The following is an 8,972-nucleotide window of genomic DNA, read 5'->3' as shown; positions in this document are numbered from 1 at the left end:
GGTGGGCAGCAGGGCTTTGATCATCCCACGTACAGGCGAAAAGGGAAGCTTGGCAGTAAAAGCCCTGGGCTGGCACAGTCAGGCAGGCCACACAAAGGTTGGCCTGCATTAATTCCCAAATCAATCATTTTCCCCAGTGCCTACTGCCTATAACAACTGTGGCTCCCCTCCCGTTCCTCCTTATGTCATCATTATTCATGAATACTCTCTCTTTCTCACTCTTGTATTTCCTCAATTCAAAGTCTCTATCGATTATAAAATGCCACAGTCATTTAGTTAAAGCACTTTGGGAGGGAAAATCATCACATTAAATACACACTTCAAAAGTGAGATGATTCAGACACTTGCAATTTTGTGAGGAAGGAATTACTTTGTGGAACAAAGGCAGTCTTCCATGGGGGTGATTGTGAGGGTCTCACCCACTTACAGGGGGGTAGACTCACATGGGGACACTGCCCCTCCCTTCTGTCCCTGTCACTCCGATAGAGTTAAGGTGTCCTGGCCCACAGGCCCACAGATGTGTGAGGCTAAAAGGAAATACAAGAATCTGTGATCTGACAGCAGGGCAGTGCCCTGGGCTTTTCCCTTTTTGAACATCTGGGCATTTGCCACCCTGATCCACCTGGCTCTTCGATCGCCCTTCACACCCCTGGAAGGCTGAGACCACGTGGAGCTGCTGTGCATACACTGGACGTGCAGGCTTGGTTTCTGGGTGGGCTTAGGAGCCTGTGCCCTGCGACTCACACTCCTCATCCTAGGCTTTGTTACCCTTTTAATTGCTACCCTCCTTCCTCTCCTAAAGAACAGGCATTCTCAGCGCAGAAATACTGGGGACAAACAGCTGCAGGGATGCTCGACCCTGCCTCTGTTATAGCATCTGCCACCCTGCAGCCTTCTGCATGCAGGGCCACTTTACCTGGATTCTGTCCACAGTTGCTCGGTGGGCTCCTGGCAGCGTGTTGCAACATTGCTAATTGCTCACATGTTTTAGCCAACCTCCACACAGTTTCTTTATGTGTACATGCATTTATCTTTGACTACATTTCTCTTTCTAGTTTGTGCTTATCCTTTTAAAAGCCAATATTAGAGCGCTACTGAGAAATGTTATTATTACATGGAAAACACAAAAATCAACAAACATTTCTCTTTATGCCTACTAATTTTCACATCCAAGTGATGGCAGCAGCAGGCAGTCTGGTACAGCCACTGCCATCATGCCAGCCACTGCAGGGAGAGCAAGGGGAGGAGGCAGACAGCCCCCCAACTCCAGCAGCCCACTACCCTGGGGGCTGCCATGATGGAGCCAGGCCAGGTTGCCAGCCGGCCGGCAGGGGAGCAGCGTGATGGGAGCAGCATGGTCAGGCAGAGAAGGGTGCCAGTGTGGAGCTAGGGCCAGGCTTTGAGGCCAGGGTAGAAAGTGGGAATGGTGCCCACTTCGGAGACCCAGCCAGTGGTACAGCCACAGCACCCACCCCGCCAAGGGTGCTGGGCTCCTGGGCCTTGGGAGGAGGCTCTCCACTGGCCACCCAGGGCAGTATCTCAGAGTCTGCCACCCTAAGTCAGAGTGACCACCTAGCCTACCACTTCCTACATCCAGCCCGGGCCCTTGATTAGCTCTGCCCCAGTGGCTCCTGACAGCCTTGGCAACAGGGGGAGCTCCTGGTGATGTTGCCCTTGTCCCATATTCTGGCCTGGACCCAATGAGGATCAGGAGCCCCTGCCTCAGGCTGTGATGAGGGGAAGGGATTGAGGGCCACTTGCACTGGCCTTCAGATGCCCCTTGGCATGAACAACTAGGGCACCATGGAAGGCAGCAGAGGGCAGACAGGCTCCTGGGTGGAGGGTAGCGGGTCCCCGGTAAGGTCCCACCTTCAAACCAGGGAGGGCCTGAAGGCTGGGGGCTGGGTTACCAGACCCAGGAACCAGAGTGGGGACTTGTGTTGCCTTTTTCAGGCTGCTCATGGTCACACATGGCCCAATTGGCTCTCATTTCCTCCCCTGTGAGGTCCATAAAAACCCTGGATTCAGCCAGAGCAGAGCAGAGGATGGGGAGACAACTGGATGACCAGCTGCAGGGAGGAGCTACTCTCTGCTGAGAGCTGGGAAGATTATAGGAGGACCAGCTACAGAGAGGAGCTACCTTCTCCAGGGCCTAGTCTCTGCAGAGCTCCTCTCTGCTGAGACGTAGGATCAACCAGCTGCAGAGAGGAGATACCCTCTCTGCTGAGACCTGAGCACTCATCAGGACAACCTGCCTATAAAGAGAAGCTACCCACTGCGGGTCTTCCCTTAGCTGTTCTAACACTTAATAAAGCTCCTCTTCATCTTGCTCGCCCTCCACATGTCTGCATCACTCATTCTTCCTGGATGCAGGACAAGAACTCAGGCAAAGGTGCCACTGGCCACATAGGTTTCTGGCCAGAAAAAGCAAGACCCCAAACATCCCATATCACAAGTATATTTTGCTTGTAATTAATGTGAAAATGATTTAGTTGCATTAATCATCCATCATATCATAAACATGTTCTACATTGCCCTTTTCCTTAAAGTATCAGACCTAGTGACCATGGAGCATCCTCTCGATGGATCATCCATAATTGACTCTCCCTCTGTAACAACTGGATGCTTAGATTGTCTCCACTGCTGTCATGGGCAATGCTGAGGGGAAGGATCCCTGCTGCAATGATTTTGTTTCCTATGAATTCTCAAAAGAAGAATTAATCATTCAGCCAAAAGGGAGGAACCACTGTCATACTCCTGCCAAACATTCACTATTCCTTTCTAGAAGTGTAGCTTCTTCAGCCCTTTAGTGGTAGTCTGGTCTAATGCAAGTGCACAGGCTTTAAAATCAGGTGGAACTAGGGTCAAATCCCAACTCAGCCACTCACTATTTGAGGGCAAAAAACCTTACGTCTCTGAGCCTCCATTTTCTCATCTGTAAAATGGGAATAATGAAACTTATCTCGTCTTGAGGATTGAGTTTAAAGTACAAGTGCCTGGTTTACTTAGGTACTAAATCCATTATTCTTAGCTTGTGTATTTTCTTTCTTCTTGGAATTATTTGGTTCAAGTGGCTTTTCACTTCTCCTACTTCTCATCCATCTTGAACTGTGTTCCCATGAAAGCCTCTGGCCAAAGAACAAGAAGTATCATTCCTCTAAAGCCTGCTGTCCAACAGAAATATTAGAAATAGAAAGCCAGGCACAAATTCCAGCCACTTGTGTAATTTCAAGTTTTCTGGTAGACACATTTTTAAAATAAAAATAAATAGGTTAAATTAATGTTTAAAGTATATTTCATTTAACCCAATATATCCAAAATATTTTCACTATGTAATCAATATTTTTAGGTACTGAGGTATTTTATAAATTTTGTTGGTAGTTTGTAACATCTTTGAAATCTGGTGTGTATTTCATACTTACAGCGCATCTCAATTCACATCAGCTACATTTCAAGTATGGCTAGTGGCTTCCGTACTGGATAACAAAGGTCTAGACTTTGATATTTAAGCTTTTAAGTAGTGCAGATACCTCAAAGGGGACTGGCAGCCAAGGGTTTAGGAGATATCATCTATCTACATTTTGATGGTTTATAGCACTTGGAGAGAGATTACAAATGCAAGCCCCTAATTGTAAATAAAATGGGTAGTAGCTCTAAGGTGTGGCTCTAGGAACTCTGAGAATTTCATTTTCCTTACCCTCCTACACAAGATATCTTCCTTCTTTCTCCCAGTTGGTCAAGTTGCCTTGCTTGTCTACCATGAAGGTCACTGGGGTGGGGGTGGAGAGTGCAAAGACTTCCTTTCTTCACATATTGTCTAACAGGCAACTCTATCTTTATATGACCAAACTCATATTTCTGAATCATCATCACCTTCCATATCTGCTTCTACTGCCCTCAAGCCAGCTCAGTAGGCAACAATCTCATTCGTCCTGCTGCTCTCGAGTCATCTTTAGCTTCTCTCTTTCTTCCATCTTCTATACCCTAAATGTCATCAAATCCTACCCTCAAAAAATTATCTAGAATCTGACCACTCTGACCACCTCTCATTATCTCAACTATTATCACTCTGGGGCAAGCCACCACCACCTCTAGCCTGGGTTATTGCAAAAGCCTCTGAGCTGGTAGTCTTGCTTCTTCCTTTGGTCTCCTATAATCTTCACACAACACCCAAAAAGATTCTTGTTAAAAACACAAGCATTTTTAACAAGAATCAGTCCAAACAGCAACAGTCCAAAAATGTATTTTAATGACAATTAACACAACATAAAAATATAAACCACTTAGGGATATATCTAGTCAAAATGTGCACTACTGCTATAAAGAAAATAATAACATTGTATTTAAATACTTTAGAGAAGATCTAAATAAATGGAGAGACAGACCACATTCTTGAATTGGGAAAGTTATTTTCATAAAGATATCACTTCTTTCCAAATTATATTACCAGTCAAATCTGAATATAGGTTTTTTTTTTCTGTTGAAAGCCAATTCTGAAATTTATATGAAGGAGTAAAATACCAAGATTTTCAAGACAGAAAGGAAGAAGAAAAGAATGGGGAGGATCTTTCTAGATATCGAAATTTATTATAAACCTGTGGTTAACAATATTGTCTAGTATTGGCAAAGGGTTAAACAAACTGGCAGAATAGAGAACCAGGAAAGACCCCCATGCACATGATGACTCAACTCACAACAGAGCTACCATGGATCAGTGAATAAAGAATGGCCTATTAGGCTGGGTGCAGTGGCTCACACCTGTAATCCCAGCACTTTGGGAGGCCGAGGTGGGTGGATAACCCGAGGTCAGGAATTCAAGACCAGCCTGACTAACACAGAGAAACCCCATCTCTACTAAAAAAAATCCAAAAATTAGCCAGGTGCGGTGGCACACGCCAGTACTCCCAGCTACTGGGGAGGCTGAGGCAGAAGAATCGCTTGAACCCAGGAGGTGGAGGTTGCAGTGAGCCAAGATCATACCACTGCACTCCAGCCTGGGCGACAAAGCAAGGGTGGTGGGTGTCTGTAATCTCAGCTACTAGGGAGTCTGAGGCAGGAGAATTGCTTGAACCTGGGAGGTAGAGGTTGCAGTGAGCCGAGATCATGCCATTGCACTCCAGCTTCAGTGACAGAGCAAGACTTTATCTCAAAAAAAAAAAAAAAAAAGGAATGAAAATAAATGGCCTATTAAGTAAATGGTGCCAAGACTCTTGGTTATCCATATGGGAAAAGCAAAATAAAATGAGGTTTCTTCCCACCTCATGCCATACAGAAAAGCCATTTCCACGCAGACTAGAGACTTAAGTGTAAAAAGTAATATTATAAAATTATTTGAAAATATATGAGAATAATTTTACAACTTTACAGTGGAGAATTTCTTAGATAACACATAACAAGTATAAATCATAAAGCGACAGATGGATAAACTTGTTTGAAACTAAGAAATTCAGTCATTAATAAAAACCACAGGAATATAAGGAGACAGGGCACCAACCAATGGAAAATATTTGTTATATATATAAGTGATAAAAAGTAGTACCCAGAACATGTATTGAATTATGGCAAATCAATAGGATAAAAGACAGGTAACCCCATGAGAAATGGACAAAAAATGTGAACAGGAGAAGGGACCCCAAATGGCCAATAAACATATGAAAAAGATGCCCAACCTTAGTAATTTGGGCAATGCAAATTAAAAACATGCTTTTCATTTCTACCAGATTGGCAGAAATACAGTACCTGACAATATCAAATGTTGGTGAAGATGGGGAGCAACAGAAACTTTGGCGCATTGCTGAGGGTTGAGTAAAATGAGGCAAAAACTTTGGAAAACAATGTGGTGACATCCAGTAAGTCTGAAGATATGTATAACCTATGACCCACCAATTCTATTTCTAGAGTATATACCCTAGAGAAATTCTTGCACACACACCCAAAGATGCATGTACAAAAATAGTTCTAGCAGCACTGCTTATAATAGAAAAAAAAATAAACTCTTGAAATATCTCAAGTTCCCATCAGTAGCATCTCAGATAAATATATTGAGGTATATTCATCTAATAGAATACTATACTGCAGAAAACATGAATTATTTACAGGTACATGCAACAATATGAAGGAATTTCAGAAACATACTTTTGAACCAATTAGGCAAATTTTAAAAGAATATTTAATTCCATGTTTATGGAGTTCAACAGCTTACAATCATACATATATAGCAATTTAAATATGGGATGTAAAACTAGAAAAAAAAGCAAGGGAACAATAAACCCAAAATTCTGGACAGTTGCTGCTTCTGAAAAGGGAGGGAGAAGGATGGATATGAAGAGGACTTCGAAGAAGATGCTGATCTTTAAAAAATCTAAGGTATCAGCACACAGGGTTTATGCTACTTTTATTACTTTCTAAATTTTCTTTTCTTTTTTTTTTTTTTTTTTTTTTTTTTTTTTTAGAGATGGAGTTTCATCATGTTGTCCAGACTGGTTTCACACTCCTGACCTCAGGTAATCTGCCCCTGTTAGCCTCCCAAAGTGCTGGGATTACAGGCGTGAGCCACTGTGCCTGGATGAACTTTTCTTTTCTTTCAACACTGAAAATCTTCCCAAGTTCATGAAAGAATAGCCCAGGTGTTCAGGATGGACAGATAGGAAGGGCCTCCCTGACCTGACCCTGTTCCCTACCCCGCTGGCCAGAGCCCCAGACATGCCCCTTACCCCCACTCTATCACACCAACCTCCACCAGGTCTCCTCCTTCAGACCCTTGTGAAGAACACTTCTCAGAAACCCATAGGGTTCGGCCTCCCTCAGACAGGTCCCCTCTCAGAAGACTAGAGCCATCCCCACCCTCCCAAGACCCCCAGCCTACCTGCCACTCTCCCACACGCTGAGCACCACAGACCCCTGTCCGCTTTGACCAGAGCCTGGCAGGGCGTGGCTTCTCAATACCTATATGTTAAATAACTAAATGAATGACTATACACAAACTCATATTAAAATCAGTGTGCTCCGTGGAAAGACTAATACATAGCGCCCTTAGTTATCAAATCAGCTCCTCCCTCACTTTAGATAGGTTGGGACAAAGGATCGGTTTAGTGTTTTAGAAGTTTCATTTCAGAGGAAATGAAGAATCAGCCCTTACTGAGCAGGTGGCCCTGCTTAGGCAGAAAATGCCGGCGTTTCAACGGTTTGCTGTAACAATTCAGATGAGGGAAGTGAGCCCAGGGAGGCACCTACTTACCAGAACCCAGTGAGTAATGGCAGAGCCAGGACAGACCAGCTCCCTCTGAGGCTCGTTGGAAATGGCCCTCCGGCTCTGCACTCCTCAGAGACCTATGCGGGGTCTTGGAGGGCAAGTCTTACTGTCGGCCTACTCTCTCCGCCCCCTTGACAACCAGGAAAGCCCGTGTCAGCCCTTCCTAGGAATCCTTTCATAGCAGGACCCCGAGAAAAGACTTGACCTGACGTCGGAGGTCAAGGAGTGCTGCTGGAGCTCAGCCTGACTCCCAAACCTCAGCGGTGATATACACTTCGGCAGACCCAAGCCCTGGAATGGCCCTGACCACATGGGCCGCCCACGCCACACACACTTCCTGCTCCCCAGCTCACCTCCTCTCCCACATCCACAAACCCGAACCAGGCACTGGGTCACATGTGCCCCCATACTCAGCCTCCCAGGAGGCAGCCAGTAGGCCCCACGCTGACAGGCGGGGCCCACATGCCCACTTCTAGGCTGGCCTGGCTTGCCCAAGAGCAAGGTGGCCTACCTGGAGGGGTGGCCGTCAGCGCCTGCAGATATCAGATGGCATGGAAACCCTCATCCCCAGCTGCAGCCCCTCAGGCTCGGGGGAAGAGGACCCGGCCCCGCATCGGCAATCTTCAGCGCCGTTTCACTCTGAATCACTCGCGCTGGGTCTCTGCTCATTTCCTGGAGAAAGCAGAAGTGGAGAGCAGGCAGATGCGTGACTCTGCCCGCTCTCCAGCCGACCACGGAGCTGCTGGAGTTCTGGCGGGTGACTTGGGTTCTGCAGCAAGGCCCCTTGGGTCTGTGCACTCTCCGTGGTCAAGCGGTGCTGGGTGGGGCCAAGGACAAAATGGAAAGTACAGCTCGGCCCTAGAAGAGTAGGTCTGGATTCTGTGTTCCCTCTTCCCTAGCCATGTGACCACTGGTGCACACCTCTCCTCTCGGGGCCTCTGGCAAAATGAGAACAATGATCGTGTTAGGTGAATCTAATCAGAGGTGCGTTTCAAGTGCACCCCTGGACATGGCATGTGTTCGACAGCCCTCGCCCCACAAAGTTGCCCACTTGGATTTCTTCCTCCCCTATCCTCAGATCGAACTTGAACCACCAATCAGGGGAGTCCTCCTGCGGCCAACACTGAGGCAAGGATGAGAGGACATCTAAAACCATAGAACGGAAGTCTCTGAAACTCAGACTCCAAATTCTCATTCCTCTGAGTATATTAACTAGGCTGAATTATCCATGTCACCTATCCATAAGGGCATCTGCACAGGATGAACAAGCATGTCCTTTCACACACAATCCTGCTTGTGCTCTGTAAAAGGAGAATTTTGCCACAGAGCAAGGGAACTTGTTAGCGCTAATGCCTGATCCTTGACTCTCAGTGCAGCTCATTGCCTGTCTCTAGCTCACAAAACCAGTGGACCATGCATGACTGACTGAGAGGCAGCAGCAATATCACTTGTTATGAGATGGAGTAAGGCTCCAAGATTGGTTTAAAGAGGAAAATAACATTTGTCATAAAACCTCACCCTCCACCAATGCAAACTTGTCAGTAGACAGCAGCCAAAATAGTAGATCTGTCCAGCTGCACTCCAGCCTGGGTGACAAGGGCAAGACTCTGTCTCAAAAGAAAAAAAAAGAAAAAAGAAAAAGGAAATAAAAAGAGAAATTGAAAGGATACATGCAGTGCCAGCCAGGGGAAAGAGAAAACCTTAGAGAATTTGTGGTGAA

At 45.9% G+C, this 8,972-nt stretch overlaps 1 protein-coding gene across 1 annotated transcript in view; it reads right to left on the bottom strand.

Annotated features, from left to right (window-relative positions):
• The window catches only part of WDFY4 (WDFY family member 4), a 312,399-nt gene extending 305,106 nt beyond the window's left edge, over positions 1-7,293 (bottom strand). The window contains exon 1 of the mRNA XM_011950358.1: positions 7,238-7,293. The gene's annotated coding sequence lies outside the window, so the exon portion shown is untranslated. The remainder of the gene's footprint in view (positions 1-7,237) is intronic.
• Between the last annotated feature and the right edge of the window lie 1,679 nt (positions 7,294-8,972).

The sequence above is a fragment of the Colobus angolensis genome, unplaced genomic scaffold, assembly GCF_000951035.1.
Source record: "Colobus angolensis palliatus isolate OR3802 unplaced genomic scaffold, Cang.pa_1.0 Scaffold306, whole genome shotgun sequence".
Classification (NCBI taxonomy): domain Eukaryota; kingdom Metazoa; phylum Chordata; class Mammalia; order Primates; family Cercopithecidae; genus Colobus; species Colobus angolensis.
This window is presented reverse-complemented; position numbering and strand designations above follow the sequence as displayed.